The sequence below is a fragment of the Rhipicephalus microplus genome, chromosome X (assembly GCF_043290135.1).
Source record: "Rhipicephalus microplus isolate Deutch F79 chromosome X, USDA_Rmic, whole genome shotgun sequence".
In the NCBI taxonomy this organism is placed as follows: domain Eukaryota; kingdom Metazoa; phylum Arthropoda; class Arachnida; order Ixodida; family Ixodidae; genus Rhipicephalus; species Rhipicephalus microplus.
The window spans coordinates 394,704,402-394,725,641 of record NC_134710.1 but is presented as its reverse complement, the minus strand read 5'-3'; the positions used below and the strand labels follow the sequence as shown (position 1 = coordinate 394,725,641).

The 21,240-nt window shown below is 43.9% G+C and overlaps 1 long non-coding RNA gene across 1 annotated transcript in view; it reads right to left on the bottom strand.

Moving 5' to 3' along the window:
* Window positions 1–781: 781 nt before the first annotated feature.
* LOC142776455 (uncharacterized) overlaps window positions 782–21,240 on the bottom strand; it is a 193,235-nt gene continuing 172,776 nt past the window's right edge. Inside the window, exon 3 of the long non-coding RNA XR_012887550.1 lies at window positions 782–1,636. This is a non-coding gene — a long non-coding RNA (uncharacterized LOC142776455). The remainder of the gene's footprint in view (window positions 1,637–21,240) is intronic.

Genomic DNA, 21,240 nt, shown 5'->3' with positions numbered 1-21,240 from the left:
CAACTGAATTACAATGCAGCATAAGCATGCATTCGATACACTTGACACCCGATTTAAAACTGAAGCTTTTTGAAATAACAGGAAGGAGGGTACTTCTTGAACACCCGTTATATAGTTCCCTCCACAAAAGCTGTATTTTTTACAAGCTCACACAATCCCTTCCTTCGAACTCGAATAGCTGGATGCTGTCATTTGCCGTGGCATTCATTTGTCTAAAACGAAGCTTCTTACCTCCTACGACACATTTCAGCACAAGTCATTGTACAACTATACATCACATTTGAAAAGATAGGCGAACTTAATTATTTCAAGGTGCAAGATATAACTTACAAGGAATAAGTTACAATAGAGCTATAGAATTCAGAGAAAATAGCACGCCACATACAGTTATTTTAGCAAAATTACAACAGCCGAAGCAGTATTCAATCAAAAAATAAACTAGTGGAGAAATCGGAAGCCAGTAACAAACAATACTAGCAACTGCACTAATTTTCCTTTTCTACAGCTGTGTGAATAGCGAAATCTGAAGTGCGAAGCGAATTCAAGCAATACAGTTTGAGCGTGAATTAAGTTGAATAACTTTGGGATATTTCTGCAATATTTTTGGAATCCCTGAATGCAAAATTACGGCAAAAAAGATGTATAGAATCTTCAAGCACAATCTCATGAGATAGGAACATAAGATTTCCCCATTTGGCTAGGATGCTGAAACATTATAAGGTGTCTGCTATGTTTTGTTCTCTAAATTTCTGATAATATAACGAAGAAAAAAATGGGGAGGCATAATTTTGTATATTTTCATGTCTTTATATGACCAAAGTGAGGTCAACAACACTTTACACGTTGGCACCGGAATAAGTGCCAACAGGAGGGGTCACGTGTTTTCAGCACGTGGCTTCTGCAAATGCCGGACGAATGCCAACTATGGCAAACATGGCGAAGTAATGCTTTCGGGCAGAAATATAGTGCAAAATTTGGCTAAAAAAGGCTATTTCTTTTACACGACAATATACACACGCTGTCCACTGCATGAAAATGAAACTTTGCTGCTTTGCTGTCGTGTAGTGATGCGACTGACGTAACGTGCAGTATTGCCAAGAGCCTGGATAACTTGGTGTGTTGCGGCTTTTGGTGTCTTGATAACTTTTTTTCCTTTTAGCACTGATTTCGCGGCTGTAAGACAGCATTCGGAAAGCACGCTTCACCCAACGAGTCGATCGAGCATTAACCCTAAACTAGGCGGCATTAGCGACTGCGTTAGCACCACCACAAGATGGCGAGAGCACGCGCATACAGTACCACCTCACTAAAACACCTTCATAGTGAAAGTAATTTTGTTCTTTTGTAAAAGAAGTGTGTAAAATATAACTACTGTTACAACAGGCTTTTATATAAGCATTGAAAGTGCATGTTATAACTAGAGAAAATGAAAAGTCACAAACACGTTTAAATACAAACGAATTTTAAGGAAGGATGCGGCTTTCGTATCGCGAGAAATGTGAGAAGAAAATAATTTTTTAATCACATTCTCAGTTTCTGTAGGTCCATCTTTTTCCTGGTGCCAAGACTCGAAGGCCGCGCTGGTCACATCTCATTGGAGGCAGAATGGTGGAGGGACGTCCACTGCACGATGTTACTGCACGTTCAAGAACACCACATGGTCAAAATTTCCGGAGCCCCCCACAATGCGTCTCTCGTAATCTTATCAAGGTTTACGAACGTGAAATCCTAATTATTATATTATTCAAAATAATATTATATAATAATAATAATATTAGTATATATTATTATTATCATATGATTGGTAAAAGGTTACTGACAAACCAAATGTTGCTGAACAATTCTGACAAGTTTACGGAGCTTGTGTTAAGTAACATGCCTAAGTTTATTCCGCAACATAAACCTAAACATCGTAAATATGCTCACTGGTTTTGCCCTGAACTAATGAATGACTTGAAGCATAAATATCACGCACACAAAAGACTGCTATGTTTTCCGTTCAGTAAGTGTTTTGCCGATCTCTCTCTAAACGCCCATACAAATGGGACCACAGTACATATAATGCATTATTAGAAAGAAACGCTTCTGACAGGCCAGCTTGATTTTGGAAGTACGTATGCAAACGGTCTAGAAAAGTGGGGAGTCCTTCCAGCTACTGGACTCGGACAGTGTTGAAGTGAAAGTCGTTTCTGGTTATTTCACTAACCATTTTTTATCAGTTGATAAGCTCTTTGATATTAAGACTCCGGACAACAGCACAAGGCAATTAGCACATCTAGTGGTCTGTCGCTGGATGAAAAGCTCATCTGTTTATGCATTAAGCGCTTAATTTCGTCCTTATCATGAGGAGCACATGGCCTCCTATTAGCCAAATTATAAAGGCTTGTGGTAGTATATTTACCAAAGTACTGCCTGCAATATTTAATAACTGCCTAAAGGCTTCCACGATTCCCAGCACGCGGAAATTCGCGCATGTTTTCCCAGTATATAACACTGGCTGCACAAGTGATGCTTCTAATTATCGCCTGGTTTCTCTACTCAATGCCACATTAAATATCATTGAGCTTACTCTTCACAACATACTTTATGTTAGCGTGAAAAAACTCATTCAATCCTAATTAACACGGGTTTCTCCCTGGCCGCTTTACTACCATAAATCTTGCTAGTTTCATGAAGCAAATCGCGCCAGCTATTTTTAGATAGGAGAGGTTGACGTAGTCTACTGTGACCTGAGCAAGGCTTTTGACGTAGTCAACAACTCACTCTGTTTGGTTAAAGTTGACTCGTCTGTTGTGAATATCTTACACAGCTGCCTGCTGAATAAATCATATTAGTTTGCCGTAAATGGTCAAATGTCTTCCTTATACAGAGTTATTAGTGGGGTCCTTTGAGGGTCGGTATTAGGCCCGCTTTTATTTTTAATTTACTTTAGCAACGTTTTTTTCGCAGTTCGTTATTCTTATTTTTTTTAAGCCGATGACATTGCAATATTTAGGAAAATTTATTGAGTTAACGACTATAGCTTGCTGCAGTCAGATTTCTGTTATTTCTCTGAATGATTTGACATTATTAACCTTTTCCTGAATACCTCAAAGACCTAGTTATTGAGTATATCTCGTAAAACATACGGCATATCATTTCCATACCCTGTCAGTACCATGTCTTTATGTAAGGCTTGTGACTTCAGTGGTCATGGTGCTCTTTTTGATATCAACGTACTGCCAAGCGAGGCTTTCGTTCTCTCCATTGTGATTGCAGAATTTCTCGAGAATTCCGTTCTCCTACAGCTTTCCAGAAATTGTGCACAAGAACATGTCTTCCTCAACCTCAATATGCTTGCGTGATCTGGAAGAGCTATATCTGGCAGTGAAGTGATTGAGCAAGTCCAGAAAAAATTCATAAGCATTTACAACCATCGTTCTGCAAGAAATAACTCTCAATCTGGTTCCTACACTGCAAAATTTTTGTCATTCCCATCACTTCACTGCCGACAAAACAGCGTTGACCTTTTATTTCTTTACAAACTTGTTCACAGCATTATATAGTGCTATTTGCTTCTGAGATGTGCATATTTCTGGATTCCGTGTAACTGAACGAGGGAGAATCGACCAATTTAAGTACCTGCCAACTTCTTTCAACACTCTACCGTTCACAGAATACAAAGACTATGTAATGTTAACTTTCATGATATTGCTGTTTATTACAGTCCCCGCCGTTTATTTTTATATCAGCTTTGCACTATCTTAAAATAGTTTTTCACAATATACAGATCCTTTCCTTTACCGGAAGCCTTCCACATAGTTGCGTATATTCTTTATTTTTCACTATCATTCCATGATTCTCGTCTTGTCTTTAATTCGTCCCATTTTTGGCTGATTTCTTTTTATATGTGCGTTTCCGCTTTATATTTCATTTTATTATATATTTTTCTGTAGATAATTTGTATTGTTTTATTTTTGTGTGCGCGTGCACTTAAAACTGATGATTGTTCCAGAGCACGTTGAATAATTGATTCATTGGTTGATTTAATGAATGATTGGTTATTGTGATTATTTGGATTCGAAAACAGCTTCACTGAAAACGACGTAGAAGCGGGGCGAAAAATTCATGAGTCATTCGAGGTAGCAAAAAGTACTGTGAAAATCTCAAAGAAAACGCGTTCTTTTAAAAAAAAAAGTCATAGTTCAGCAAGGGCGCAACAGAGCACCGCCATTTTGGGCCCACTGGAATAGGATCGTTGCTCTATCTTCAAATTTCCCGCTGCAGTTAGGCCCTCTATTTAGAAATAAGCGCAGAAAAAGCAAATAAAAAGCAAAAGCAACTTTGTTTCAAGGCCTCCTATTGGCCGCCTCCTTCATGTAGCTCCAGCATGCCTAGCTACTGGCAACCCTCACTTCGGGAGAGCATCGCCTGAAGCTTTGGCGTCGCATGGTCACGGCTGTCGAAAATCGCGCCACCTTAAGCGACTCGTTCACAGTCGTTCTGTGTTCGTGGGTCGACGATAATTTAGAATAAATTTACGCTTTAGTTTGGAAGCTGCAAGCTAAAGCCCAATCATCACCTGATGAACCACGCTCGTCGCGAACATGGCAAACGTGGGCCTTCGACCAACCTATACGAAGGCCTGGTTCGGGACCCGTGGTAGAAGCTCTGCTTACGAGCCCCTCGCTGCTCATGACGAAGACCATGGCTGGACGAGAGTTCGTACTCGCTATCGTGTGGGACCTACTCTCACACGTCAGGCACCGTGGTCACAACACTAGGAACGACCTCACTGCTCAGAGTCGTGGCTAGGCCTGAGCCCCATCACGCCGCCGATGACCGAGATGAATCTGAACTGTGCGAACATAGAGCTAGCAGCCATGTAAAAACGAAAAAGCTCCAATGCAATTCATCACAGTCAATTAATCGCTTCACCAGCTGGCTCCTCGAAGCCGTGGATGAACATTTTAAGCATCGGCACTAGACTCCCCAAGCAAGGCCTCCCCACAGCGACCAATTTGAGCCTCGTTGAAGAGGCTATAGCAGTTTCGCACGCCAGCGCCCCAAAACTTAAGATCAAGCACGCTGCATACCGATTTATTGTCGTTGACTTTATTTGCCATTTATACAGGCAGTTTTCATTTTCCCAAATTTCAAAGATTTTCTATAGTAAAATCCCCCATGATAATCTAGTTGAATTGCAAACACTTTTCAAAATGTTTTCGAAAGTTTGCATTTATCACGCACCCCTACTTTTTTGTTTTATATGCGGTTATTGATGGCTGTGGCTTAAACATAATAATAATCTAAGAAGACGGGTAAGGTGTTTTGCCGAGTGAAAAGTACGCGAAATAGGAATCGACACTCCCCGGTCACTTTTGATTTGACTCAGAGTGGACGCACAGAATTGCTCACGCTCGAGAAACACATGAAGTGCTCGCATTACGCAAACAAATGCTTCGTATTGAAAAATATCAGCTCCGTGATTGTCTACCAACTGTGTCTTTCTTCACCCCTTAAATGTGCTGTTGACCTTGGCTATTGACTAAAGGGCGAAGTTGGGATAGTTGGCTTAAGGAGAGCACTAGGGAAACTGAAAAAAAAAACAAATTAAAAAGAGGACTGCTTAATGTTCTGTTTTCTTTCAGAGTTTAACTTTTCATTATATTCTTGTTGACCGTTCTATGTCCTGCTGTAGTCATGTTCTATTGAAGACTAGTTGAACAGTAATAGTTGTGAGCATTCACTTGTGCCATGTACATCAATGGCTAGATTGCAATCATTCCGATACGGGCACTTGCGCTTTTCGTTCATGGGTTCGGGGAAACCTGTTATTGAAAGGGACTCATAGACTGTGTTACTTTGAAGCACCTAATGAATAAACTATTAGTATCTTCAAAGAGGTGTCCATCAATGTCTACGCATCCAAGTAAAAAGCATAAACGGTCCCGATTGAGTGAAATAGCTCCCAACGTCTCAGCACAATGGCTCCGGAGGAGCCTATGGATGAGCCGAGAGAAGCACCCTCTTCAGGATAGCTACTGGATGAAGCGGGGGCGAGGAGACATGGACAATTATTTGCGCCAGGCTAACCTTCAAAGACTACCTCGTCACGCTCACGGACGCGAAGCGTCAGAGGGCATCTTGGGTGCATAGAAATTACATATTTAGCTCGTGCCATCTAGCGAGCTGGGGCTTAAAATGCGTCTGGGCCGTGCTTAAAGCTCTGCATCACGCAGTCGCGGAGTATCGGCGCTGAAATCCGTTTATCGTAACTCACTCTGTTCAATGAGGGGGGGGGGGGGGGTGCGCACAAAAAGCAAAAGAAGTGAAGCCCAATCTCGAAACCAGGGAGCCTAAAAGGCTGACAAAAAAAAACCAGTTGAAGCCAACACATTAGTGACTCCAGCTTCCGCCTCCAAATGAAGACGCGTGTGAGACCTCTTGTGATGCAAAATAGCGCTTCGCAAATGGACAGCTGCCCCAAAGCACTGAGACCTCGAGGAAGGGTCGGGCAGTGGCTGTTTGCCAGAGCGAAAAGAGCGAGCGCACGCCCAACAACACGGAGAGAAAGAGCACAGCCACGTTGTGAAGAGATCCGAGATGAAGAGATGTCCGAAGTTCCGAGGAACGTGAGCAGCGGCGTATGTACATTAAGCGATGAAAGGTTAACAACGGCTATCGGCTAAAAAGGGTGCCAAGGCAAGGGTTCTAGCCGGGACCCAATCCTTCCACTCTGGCAACCCTGTGCGCTGCTTCTCTTGCCATGTCCTGAGGAAACGTCGTTTTTCGGGTCGATAATCATTTGCAGCCGAGACGCGACACAGCGCGGTGGCTGTGGTGTTGCCATCGCAGTACGCGAAGGAAGAACGAAGACACACGGCGGAGCAACGTTTTGCTCGGCTGGCCGGGCAGCAGGTGGTGTCCGGAAAAGAGAAAGAAAACAAAATGGGAATAGCAAAAAGCGGCTAAGAAATGACGATGATCATAATGATATCTGCCACAGAAGCGAGGACATCACTGAACCTCTTGCCGGCTCCTCTGCACAACAGCGATCAAGAATATATATATATATATATATATATATATATATATATATATATATATATATATATATATATATATATATATATATATATATATATATATATATATATATATACACCCCCCCCCCCCACACACACACACACATAGATATATATATATATAGATGTGAGGGTGTGTGTGTTTACAAAGAAGAGATGATAAAAACCTATATAAAGATGGTGTGACGTTTCTCTCCTCCGTCTATTTCCCCCCTTTTTTGTCGTGCTAGAGACAGGGGAAACAGAGGACTCGTGGCCTCATTCGTCTAGACGGACCCTTCCCTTTTCTCAATCTCGATGCTGATGCGCAGCAGACGAGGAACGAAAAGCAACTGCCTCGGCTCGAGAAATAAAAAAGCAGGAAAAAAAAAAGAGGGGGAAAATAAGATGCTGCTGGCTTCTCTTTCGGTGGCATTTTGGTTGCTTCTCAAACGTCGCGTCAATAAGAAGAACTTCAATCCCCCCCCCCTTTTTTTTTCTCGAGCATCATCCCAAGATCTACCAGAGATACTAGCGCAAAGATGGGCGCACGTTTTCCTGAACGCCTGTCGGCTGTCTGAGGAAGCGTTCGCCCGTCACCAGGAAGAAAATGAACAAAACTGCGCAGACATTTTAGTTACTTCTCTATCTCGCTAATTTTGTGCAGGTTGCCAGTGCTTTGATAAGTTTCTTCTCGTAACTAGCGATAAGAATAACAGCGTTGCTGCATTTGTTGTTGTTCTGTGGCGTGATTCAAACATTTGCCAGAGAAAAAGGAGCACTCGGACTGGTGCGTACTTCTCGATAGTCTGTGTTCCTGTCGACAACAAAGGAAAACGACATAAAGAGACAGCAATTTCACTGTAGAGTTCTAGAAAAAAACAGACTGTTTTACTAAAACATTCGTGTAATAGTGAATGGACGCATCACCATTTGCCGCATGGGATAATCTCCGGCAGTCTCGTAACAAAGCTATTTCCACTTGGTGACCAGCTAATACTCTCTGTTACGCAGGAGTTGGAACGTCTACTAAATTTTAAGCCAGGTAAATAAGCACATTACTCTCTGGATAGTTAAAGCTCACTGGTGTAACCAGTGCTGTGGGTGTATCAGTTAGAGTAGAAAAAGGCAGCGACGATATTTGCCGAACGTCTTTCATTGAGTTTTCTTTAAACTGTGGAATGATGTGTTTTACTCCTCAATATTCCTACAATTCAACAAAAAAAAAAACAGGCTCTACATGGGGCGAATTTCATTCTCAATAGAATAACCGTCTTGTTCTCCATTTCTTCTTTGAGATGCGAAGCACCTTATGGTTAAACTCAATCCCGTGTGCGGCGTGACCACCCTTAGCGCATATGCACGTACCCTCCCATCTGTTTCTACGATGCCCCTCTCTCACTTCGCAATGCCGACGCAGGCAGTGTCTGCTAGCCTACGCTCGCTCCCCCCTCGCTCTCCTCTACACCTCCATACGCGCGGCATTTACACCTCATTTGTGCGTGTGCGCCTCCTCTCCCCTTTTATATACGTTACCCCCTCCCTATCTCACCTCGCAACGCCGACGCAGGCAGCGTCTGCTAGCGACTTTCTCGATTGAAAACCACTGCCTGTCCCCTCCGTGTATACAGGCACTTGATGTTGACCTCTATGGTAATGCGGGCGAGAGATTTTTTCTGTGCGTTGTTCAAGAAAAATTCGCAGCGTGCTAGTTAACTAAAGCGGACTGTGGGTCTTTCTGTCGAATCGGAATCTTCTGTCTCGCATTACCCATCAGCCGCGCTTGGCATGTACATCTAGCAATACCTGGGCCATCACTGCGTGCTTTGCGCCTCCCCAGGTTTCTCTTCTTGGCAACGCTGCGATGAGTGTGAGCGTCAACACTGTCGCAATTGTAAGATTGATTGATATGTGGGGTTTAACGTCCAAAACCACTATATGATTATGACAGACGCCGTAGTGGAGGGCTCCGGAAATTTAGACCACCTGGGGTTCTTTAACGTGCACCCAAATCTGAGCACACGGGCCTACAACATTTCCGCCTCCATCGGAAATGCAGCCGCCGCAGCCGGGATTCGAACCCGCGCCCTGCGGGTCAGCAGCCGAGTACCTTAGCCACTAGACCACCGCGGCGGGGCGCAATTGTAAGAATCATCGCCCGCTGCTTCGCATCTACAAATGGGTCCTTTAGCGGGAGATAGTGTACGTTAAATGCGAAGCATTTCTTAGCAAACTTCGCCGACTTTGAGCGTATCTATCTATCTATCTATCTATCTATCTATCTATCTATCTATCTATCTATCTATCTATCTATCTATCTATCTATCTATCTATCTATCTATCTATCTATCTATCTATCTATCTATCTATCTATCTATCTATCTATCTATCTATCTATCTATCATTCTATCTATCTATCTATCTATCTATCTATCTATCTATCTATCTATCTATCTATCTATCTATCTATCTATCTATCTATCTATCTATCTATCTATCTATCTATCTATCTATCTATCTATCTATCTATCTATCTATCTATCTATCTACCAAGCCGTCTTCGACTTTAGGCTCTCTTGGCCGTTTCAATGATGAGATCTATACCGAAACTTTGTGGCGTCACCTGAATGTAGAGCAAGCATACGTGGCAAGTAGTAACATGAAAATCATGACATGTATGTCATGAATGTCATAAATTACGAGTCATGCTCTTGCTGTACTTCTCTAGCGAAAATCTCCCTTATAAAAACCAATAACCTATCGAATTGTTGAACATATTGGTCTATTGGTATCCTATTGGTCTATAGCTGGCATTGTGGTCTATTACAGCTCTGTTTGTCTACAGGCACTCTATTAGCCGATTGCGCATTGGTCAATTAGCGTATCGGTCCTGTATATGTCTATTGGTATTCTACTTGTCTATTAGTTCTGTATTTGTGTATTGCAACTCAGAAGTACTTGTTGTTGGGCTAGTTGGTTCGTCATACTGAGGGGTAATTCTAGACGCCTAAAGCACCACAGGAAGAAATAATCACAGAGAGAGTGCGTCAATCTACCAAGCCGTCGCTCTTTCTGTGTGATTATTTCTTCCTGTGGTGCTTTAGGCGTCTAGAATTACCCCTCAGTATTGCAACTCTATTGCGGCCGATACCTTAGTTGAGAACTCTTATTTTTGGAATAAAAATATAGGGAATTTGTGGACTGCAACATAGTAACGTCTCTAAAAACAAAACAGATCCATTTGAAGTGAGGCCTGCATTATATTTAAAATTCGTAGAAGATAATTTCATCAAATCGGCACCCAAAACGAGCTTTTCAAGCAAGCTGTTCTTCCTTACCGAATGTATGCCACTGCACCACTTTTTCAGGTAGTGCCTGAAGAGAAAAACAAATGTAAAATGCCCCAAGCAGAAGGAAGGAAATATTCTATAAGTGCTACTCAAAAGAGTGGCGCAAAAAATGTAGAAACCAGCATGAGCGAAGTTCTGGTGAGCTCGCAGTAGGTAAGAGCTTCACACAGTAGGAACGATTATTTTGTCACATCTGTGCAGCGGATTTGATTATGCTTGTGTCCCAGAAACAAAAGCTCAGTCGCTTAGGTGGACCTTGTACACTTTTCGGCAAGGCGAAACGGCACTAGCACCAAACCAATCCCAGCGTCTGAGCTTCGGGAGTCACACAAAAAGCTTCACTGAATAATTGCCTCTCTAGTGCAACCATGTATGCTACAAAATGGGGTTCAGTGAGCATGAATGCTAATTACCGATGGGAGAGCCGCACAGTATTTTTTTTGGTAATAAGCTTAGATTCTTCCCTATCCCCGAAGTTTGCTATTATGATTGAACGAAGACATTGCATATTTTAGTCTTCTTGAATTACCCCAAAAACAATGCGCTAGTCAATAACATGCATTTATGCCAGTGTCTGTATATGCTAACAGTCCACACAATGTTTAAAAGTGTTTTACTGTAGAGTGGAAAAATACTGAACAAATAAAGCAGCCAAACACTTTTAACGGGGACGCACTTTGATGGCTGGCAAATAAACAATTTAGAAGCACAAGAAAAGCGACTTGTACTGACTAACAAATATATGAAACAGTTCTCTTACCTAACAGCCGCACGGTATGTGCTAGGAAGAAATGACCTTGGTGGGCATCGTGTCGGCACCGGCACCTTTCATTGCTGTTTAAGTCCGAGACGCTGCTTTTAGCATTGTAACTCCTTTGACCTTCATGACTAATCTAGCATCATCGTCGCGATTCTATATATGCGAATTTAACTTCAAAATACTTTTAAATCTATACAAACACCGGGCCCGACCACGCAGCTTGACACACTTGGCCGACATGAGCTGCGGCTGGCTGTAGTCGGCTCGAACGCACGCTTGCTGGCTTGAGCACTCGTGACGTGGTAATGCCACAAAAAGAAGAGTTTGTTTTATCACTTTTTACTGCAATACTTTTCTCTCGTCAAATATACTGAGCTGAAAATACATTGAAATATTATAAAAAAGATAGCAACCTGAAATGTTAGTGGCAAAAGTAAAAAATAAAATATAAGATACACAGTGCCTTCTAGTGACATTATAGTCTTTTTCTTATTTCCTCAAGCCTGTATCGCACTGCGGCATCTTTCAAATGTTATGTCTTTCCCGTTTTAATTTGTACTGAGGTCTGAATAATAATTTATGTGTAATTATCTCACGCATCGGCGACATCAATTTCTCTTACCGCAGGGGGTTCGTGTAACGCAGGAGACAAATGCACAAACTTGCGGGCAGCGGCAGTGAGCGTGAACATCGATGTCAACTTTCAAGCGCTCGAACGAGCTCACCTACCTACTTACACAAAGGTGACGGAAAGATACACGAATCGCGCCGATCGCGTTTGTCTTCACCATGCACTTAGCTTGGTCATGCTAGTCTCGTTATTATGCACCATAAATAGCCTGTCTTTTTATTACCACCAAGGCTACAAGTGTAAGTAACGCGACCAGCGGAGCAGGGAAAGGTACTGTTCGTGCTTTTTTATTTGAAGTACCATACTGGCCCACCGGCTTAAATGGACGATGTATACATTATGTGTGTGAACATACAAGCAGGCCATGACAATTTCTACCATACACTTCGACTTCGGTTATTTTGTTAATAGCTGATTTTCCCACCCCATCCCCACTTTGAAGGGAAGCAGTATGCTGTTGCCTCTGCACGCACAACGTGACCCCCTGCTAAAATATTACCTGCTGTGACATTCTTTTTTTTTAACTCTATGATAAGTTTACCTTCTATGAACACTTATTTGGTGCGCCTATACAGCCTACAAACATCAAAGTCATAATATTGAGTGCAGAATGAAATTACCGAAGTTCACTGGGTGTCAAATAATTTTGGTGATATTAATGAAAAATATGGGTGCGATATTTTGGATACACATATATCTGTCACTTTGCTCTTATATTGAACTAATCGAAAACTCTCTTTGGATTGAATTTGCCAATAAGCGAAATACATATATGAATGGCCTCTTAATACCACGCATATAACCTCAAAATTACTTGATTTTAGTAGAAATTCACACCAGCTAGTTTTATAAATGACGAGTAGCTGCTGTTTATTGGTTCTCTAGGTCACAAATAAGTCTCACCTATTATAGCCTATGAGCACCAATACGCACCTATAGCTGCCACCTATAGGTACCAATACATATTTATAGGCCTGAGAGGGCACAAATAGCTGTGTCCTATTGAACTCTAATGACGCCAATACGTGTTTATTGGTTCTATATGTGACAAACAGCTACAACCTATAGGCACCCTATTGGTCTTACCATTGACAAATACGTGTGCTCAATTGGTGTTTATTGGTGCCAACAGATCTCTAGTAAGACCAATGAATACCAATACAGCTCTTATAGAACCAATAAGATTCTCTATAGGGCCAATATATTTATCTACTGGCATTTTTGCTTGCGTTGCGACGGTTTCGTTCACATGAGATATTGTAAAACTGGTATGGTTTAGCATGACTGCATGGCGAACATAGTTGGCCGGTCCTAATGTGAAAATCATGACATGCATGTCATTAAGTCATGACTACACATCATTACCTTATGGTGCGCTCCAGGACGTTTCCCTAGCTTCACATATACAAAATTTCATATTACGTGATGCGACCAGACGACGATGGTAAATGACACTTCCAAACTAATAATCAGGACATGCGTGTCATGTAAAGCATGACTACTCGCTACCAGAATGATGCACTCGCGGACGTTTTGCTAGCTTCACATTTACCAAATTTGGTATTACGTGACATGAATGGACGCCGAACGTAAATGACTGGTGCAAACATGATCATCATGACAACGTATCTTGCAAGAACATGAATAAATACCACGCTCATGATGCGCTCGAGGAGGTTTCGCTAGCTTCACGTATGCCAAATATGGTATTACGTGACGTGAATGAATGACGAAGGTAAATGACACGTCCAAACACGATACCCATGATATGCACGTCATCTAAAAAATGACTGCATGCTACGCTCATAGAGTGCTCGCAACCGTTTTGCTAACTCCACATATACAAAATTTAGTATTACGTGACGTAAATGCACGACGAACACAAATGCAAGGCGCAAACATGATCATAATGAAATGGAAGCCATGTAGATCGCAAATTACATGCCTCTGCCTGCTGGACCTTCTATTGCAAACATTAGAAGGGCCATTAATACGTGACTATAAACAACACACTTGCGTCTTATCCAGATACCTGAGTGTGCATAAAATTTCCACTTGTACTTATTGTGTACTACACCCATGGGCTTCGAAACTTTCGTGATTTTAAAGGGACATAACAACCTTCCTCATTCGTGCTTCGTATATCGTCGATTCCCAGTGTTTGTCAGATCTGCTAATTTCTGTGGTTCTCAAGTTTGGTTTGAATCGCAAGGATAATTAATACCAATGTGTCAGCTGTCCTCGCAAATTTATGCTAGTGCACAGTGGCAAGCTTACTTTTTTCTGTTGGGTGGTTTCTATTCGTATAACCATGAAGATTCACATGGCAAAGGAATTATTCTCTCAAAGGTGCAGCTTTCGATTATCTATCTATCTATCTATCTATCTATCTATCTATCTATCTATCTATCTATCTATCTATCTATCTATCTATCTATCTATCTATCTATCTATCTATCTATCTATCTATCTATCTATCTATCTATCTATCTATCTATCTATCTATCTATCTATCTATCTATCTATTCATATATTTCTTTATCTCTCTATCACATATGCCTGACACGGGCTGTATTGCACGAGGGAATGATTTGGGGTAACAGGCGAGATACTGGAAAAAGTTCGAAGTGTCTGATCCAGATTAATTCCGACCGTGTTTCCCACTGCCTGAAGAATAACGCGTCGGGGGCGTTGTGCTTGGACAAGGTAAGATAGGACAGAATTTGAGATGAAGCCTTCCTAAAAATATTTTTATTCATATTTATGTACCGAATACTGTGCAGCGATGGTGTAGTGGTTAGGGTATCGGCCTCACGTGCAAGAAGTCTGTGCTCCGCTATGGTGGTCTAGTGACAAAGGTTCTCGGCTGCAGACTCACACACTTTAAGGCAAAATTACCCGAAAAAGGAGTAACGGAGCCCAATAGGCACGTGCGATAAACGGATAGATCGTTGAGAAGCAACCACCGAGGGAAGCTTGCGGCGCGAAACCACTTAGTCTCCACTGGGATGAACTGCCCGGGCATTGCAGGCAGCCCAAAAAGCGTTGCCAAGGTGCCCACCCTCCTTCTCCACAGAACACATGTCCTTCTCCTCCTGTGCTGGCTCAGTCTTTCCCCATATTTTGCCGGCAGTGGTTGCGTAGCGTCGCGCTCGGAGCACTCGAGCCCGGCTGCCTGGATTCGACACTTTAATAATTGCGACATGGTTCTTGCGTGTACGCCTGGATGAGCGTGAGCTGCTGCTTTAGCGTTTCGCTGCACCCATGAAGTCTGAAGCAAGCCTCCACAGGTCACCACGCCGCGCTGTATATCTCTGGCTTCAAGATAGTCACGACCAACACACGACAGCGACAGTTGCGAAGGTCAATATGGCGGCCGAGAAGAACAGGCCTATCGGATATATACTTCAGTCCGACTCGGGGCAGAAAACAGCGCTGGATTCTAAGGCAAGTAGGTTATCATTCTTTATTCTACTCTACTTGTCGCGTGTCCGATACGGATCGCGCTTGCCAGCAACGGGCTCGGTCGTGTTGTATATCGCACGCACGAAATGCATCGCGAAGGTCAGCTTCAGCGTCTTCAGTTCGCCTGTGCCTTGCGACCTCCTGGAAATTAGCCGCCATTGCCGTGGGCCTCGTACGCTCGCTGATCGAGTGCTCACCTGTTTTCGCCGCCGCGATGAGCTCCGTGCTAGCGATATTGGGCTGAGACCTCGTCGCTGTGTTGGGAGTCGTCGAAAACACGTGGCGGATTCTCGTAAAGAGCTTAGTTGTAGTATGTCGCACGCTGTAAGTGCACCAGCACGGGCTGGCGGGGCTTTCGCTAGCGTCGGAACTCACTGAAAATTGGTCGCCATTACAGCTGGCTTTCCTGCCAGTCGGTTGCAAGCAGCCCGGAGCCGTCCGCTGGCCGTGGCGGCGGACTCGCGTTTGCGCGGTGCACTCGCTCAAGTTTGTGGAAAAGGGCCGCATTACCGTCGATTTCTTCGGCGCTAGCTCCAAACCAGCTCGGCGCTATTCGTGGCGGCGGCCAAGCGTACGTTCGCGCTCCTGTTCGAAGTTCGCTGTCGGAAGACACTCCGCGTTCAAAGAGGTGTTTGGTCTCGCGTTCAGTTGCTCGAGCTGAACGACGTCGCTCGCTTAGGACTCGCCGACTTGCCGGCGGCACAGTAATTTGCGGAGTTGTGACTGCGGCCGCCGCTCCTAAGCTGTTGGCCTACGGGGATCGAAATGAGTCTTTGATGATGTGTGACATCACGGTGAAATTATTAGCATGCCATATCTCACGTATGTTTTCATTTCAACTTGCATGTATTTCTCATATGCACTTGTATTCATCTTCTGTCACGTGTGACTCAATATTTTACATACTTATTGTGCAGCCATGGGCACACACCGTGCTGAAGGCTGTGCGCTGGCGTCTGCGATGCCCGTCATCCGTCTCTTTTGTCAGAGCAGCTTCAGATAGACTGTGCGAGATGTGAAGGTAAAGTTATTTGTGTGTCATATTTTAACGGTTGTTTTTATATTAACGTGCACGTACTTGTCATATTCGTGCATCTTCGTCTTCTGTGGCGTGTGCCTAAGTATTTTACTATATTATTGTACGTGCAGTCGTGGGAACACAACAGGCAGGAGGCTGCGTGCGCTGGCGTCTGCAATGCCTGTCATCTATCGCTTCCGTCGGAGGAGCTCCCCAAGCAGTGATCAAGATTTGACAACGAGACTGGACTTGTACACTTCACCATAAATTCACTTAAGAGAATGGGGAAACTTCATGTGTATGTAGAAAAATAAAAGATTTCGATCTTACTTTTGTGTGTCGTTGTTGCCGTGACTGGGAAAGCAGTTACACATAGGTGGCTAACTACTTTTTCGCGTGTTCTTTTCTGCTGAATTTGTTGGTCACTGCGCAGAAAAACAGGCAAAAAAGTATTAGGCCTGGCGGGAAATAAACAAAAAACAATGTTTGAACTGGGGACAAAAAGTTAATCCGATTGGAGTATTTGAGTTGATCAACCGTTTGTCCAGCAAGGTGCAACTGTGACGACTAACGGTTGCCCGGTAAGCTGTAAATGTGGAGATTAACAGTTGCTCTATAAGGTGCAAATGTGAGGACTAAATGTTAGTCTTTCGGGTGAACTGGTGGACTAACGGCTACTCACTAAAGTGTAAATGTGTGGACTAAATATTAGCCCCTCGAGGGGACTAACTGTTAGACCTGGTGCCGTTAGTCCTTAAAGAGATTATAGGTTGTGGCAGCCTTATTAGTCCCCAAAAAGACGAACCACACACCCTTTTAACACCCTTTTGCATTAGAGTGCAGGTCGTGAGATTGAATCCCGGCGGCGGCTGCTGCTGCATTTTCGGTAGAAGCGAAAGCGCTGTAGGCCCGTTTGCTCAGATTTAGGTGCATGTTAAAGAGGCCTAGGTGGTCGAAATTTCCGGAGCCCTCCACTACGGTGACCCTCATAGTCATACAATGCTTTTGGGACGTTACACCCCGCGTATCAATCAATCAATGCAAGCGGTCTGTGGTTCGAATTCTAGGCCACCTAATTCCTCACCGTAATAAAAAAATATCTGCGTCATAATGAAATTGTATCAAAGAGACACTAAAGTCAAACAACAATTGATGTAGGAGTGAAAGCTCAATGCATGGCAACATCTAGAACGACATTACAATAAACAATAGTGCCCTACACACAGAGAAATTTAAGTAAATGCATAAGAACACAAGTGCCACACCAGGACATTTTCGAAATGATCGCGATTGCATCCGACGGACCACCTACAAATAATCACTAGTAATCAATGTAACTGCACTAAATAAAGAACGTTCCGTCCATTAGGGGACGCAATAAACTGCTGCTTGTTCGTGTCTGTCTGATTCGTGGAAAAAAAAAAACGTCGTACGTTACTGTGGGGAATGGCGCGAGTGCTCCGAAAATTCAACTTTCGCGTGGATACATGGCACAGGTTGTGCCATCTAGCGGGGCGCAGTTGAAATAAAAGCATCTGCAATCTCGAAGCCAATGGCGGGAAATTGATGAATGGCTATTGTTGCTGCTGTGGCTCCTGCTGCTTTCAGTCTGCTGCTACAAGCGCAGTAGAGCCGAGCAACGTTGCCCATGGCAACATTGACGTGAGAAGGTCCGGTAGGTGCGCTTCTTGAGGCGGGTAATTTGAAGGGCACTAAACCGTTGCAGAGCACCAGAACGTGAGTTTAATAAAAAAGGGCCTTCTTTGGCCCAAAAACTACACTACGAAGTTTCTGGACCGCCATTGCAACAATCAACTACGACTGGGGGCTTCGACTACCGATACGTAGACTTTTTTGTCATTGTCGAACAAGTCTTGCAAGACTCTTTTGGTGAATAGGGTGCACTGATTTTACCAAGACATGGGGTTGCTTTTATTATAAATATAGACAAGCGCCGTTTCGATGAAAATTTCACTGGCATTCGTAGGGCCCCCCAAAAGTAGATGACGCTTAGGAGGGTAAGTCATTGATATGTGAGGTTTAACGTCCGAAAAAAACCTTGTGATTATGGGAGATGCAAAGAGGGTAAGTGTGCTCCCTACCTCTTGGTCGCCTTCGCTAGACAACATGCTTCAACCTGATGAGATATCCATGCATCTCCACGAAGTGAACGCTGATGAGTGGGAGAAACTAATTCCTGAGTCTTATTATGTGTACGTTGAGGTCACCCACCAGTTTAAGTACAGTCAGAGAGCCGGACGGATGCACGCATGGACGTATGAATGGATGAACGATGGACCGATTCACAAATCAATGGACGGACAGACAAATGGACGGATGCACAGACGAATTGCCGGACTCAAGGACGGATGGTCAGACGAATGGATAGACGGATGCACGCAAGCACCGACAATTGGCCGGGCTCATGTACAGATGACCAGAAGGAGGGACGGAAAGATGCCTAATAGGACGGGCTTCTGGATGTAGGGATGGACGGATGCTGGGATGGATGGATGGATGGATGGATGGATGGATGGATGGATGGATGGATGGATGGATGCACCCATAGACGTACACACAACTTTGTGGTCGGATGGACAGATGAATGGATCATTGAATGCAGGCCCACAAGGAGTGGTGGAGAGATGGACGGATGACTGAACGGATGCACAGGCAGACAGATAACCATACGGAAGCACGAATGGACGGAATGCCGCATGGACGCACATACGCATGGATGGATAGATGGAAGAATGGATGGATGGACGGACGCATGCAGGGAAACGGGAATACACACATGGACAATAAGATGTACGAATGCACGGACGGTTATATAGATGAATGACGCCGGTGATCGTGTATTGAGCTATCAGTAATTTAAATGGTGTAGATATAAAATCTGCTTCTTACACCTACTTATTAACACTGTTGTTTTGTAGTTTCATATTACGTTTTAGTTTCTGTAGTGTGACTGACGCCAGCCGATAAGGCCATGCTTAAGGCTATGATCTAAGGAGCTTCGTCCTAAAAAATCGCAGCATATTGACGTAGTGAATGATGACGAGTGGGGCGAAGCGTCTGTCTGTCTGTCGATACGTATGTATGTATGTCCGTCTGACTGTCTGTCTGTATGTCTCGGTTACGCCTCACGCTGGACAAGGTGTTGTGACTCTCATCCATCGTTGCCATGCTGGCCAAGAGAAGCATAGTCGGGTTGCTTTCCCATATCCGAAAACCCCAGTGCTTTATCTTTCTCAACGAGCGTTAAGCGGCGGGAAGCAACAAAGCGATTAGAATGTGGCAACTTCGAGTGTCTGTAAGCCAATATTCTAACAGGATGGCTTGTTTGGCGACACGGTGAGGCAGACTGACCGCACGGGTCGCGTCTAAGTGATTGAAGTCGCTAATCCTTTGCTGCCCTTCCGATAAAAGACGGCAGCAACAACCCAACCACCAACTTGTTCCTTGGAGAACCCCACTTCCCCTCTCTTCAGTGAAACTGACCGGAGGAGCATTGAATCAGGAGGTGCGATGAATGTTCGGCGACCATGTGTTATTGACTGACATCCTGGGGGGGGGGGGGGGGGTGTCAAGTGTATGCTTCAATCAAGAATCAGGAGGCCAACAGGGCTTAAAACAATACTGAAAATTGTTGGACATTGTTTTAAAGTATGCTTTAACGAATCTTCCAAAACTCTCGGGGTTTGTGAAACTCTTGGCCTCCCTTGTTGTAAATACTTGTAAATAGTGCCAGTAAACCAGTTTGTTTTCACTATCCTCAACTTGTCAGCATCGTTTCCTCCACCCGAAGATGTGCCTCGCTAACAAAGGAGTCCGGATCTGACATTACCCTAATGTCTCGGCACCCCACGTCAGCGCAAACGCGTCGGGTGAGACCCCCGTACATAACAACTGGTCAGCACCACTGGGATTCGAAGCTACAAGTAACAACAGCAATCGGCTCTCGGGAAGGAGTGGTCTCGAGACATAGATCACGTATGGGTGAGTGCAAATATTAGAACTGGTGGCTAACTTAGTCAAAAGACTCAGTTTCAGTGCTTTGGGAAGATATTTTTGGAAGTAGCGAGTACTCAGTACAATCATGGACTTGCGGAAGCTGCAGAAACCAGACTTGTTGCCGTTGCGTGAAGAATTGGGGATCGATCTAAGTAGTTTGGCATGAAAACCCATAATCATGCAAGTGATTAATGATTTGGTGGCTGATGATGAGGAACTAAGCGAAGCACGGCACTTCATCAAAGAAAGTTAAGAGCAGCTCAGGTGGAAGAAAATGATAAAAAGAAAGATGGCAGCCCGAGATTGAGTTTTTGAACGAGATATGGAGTTCAATAAAACATTGGGCCGTCGTCTCCAGCAAGAAGTACTTCTCGACAAGGAGGCCGAGTTCGATATGTCCAATTACATTCAGCCATATATATTAGCATGTGATGTGGGCCTGTGCATTAGAATCTTTGAACAAAAGATTATGCAACTGTCGTGTGTGCGAGACACTTGCTCTCAGACACCACTCACAGTGGCTCCCTGCGAGGCAGAGAATGTTGTTGTGCAACTCAGTGAGCAGGACACGAGCAACTACGAAGTTGTCAAAGCAGAGAAAATACGGAGATTCGAAACTTCTGTTAGCGAAAAGAAAGAGAGACTCGGACCAGAGTCTGAAAGCGAGGCGCTTCGCAGAGCACTGGAGGTTGAGCAAGTCATAAAGCGGTACACGAAGATAGCGTTCTAGATAAGGGCCCGCGTATTTCAAAAGGCATGAAGCGATAGCATGTCCAAAGTGAGGTCCTGCACAATTTGGAAGTAGAGACGATAGCAAAGGATGGTCCTTGCGAAATTGAGGTGGGTGTCAGCACCCCTAACTGGCTTAGTATGGATCTGCAAACCTTCCTTGTGCCTCAAGAGGACATTTCGACAACGTCAAGTCTAGGCATGGGTTAGCGCAGTGGCTGATA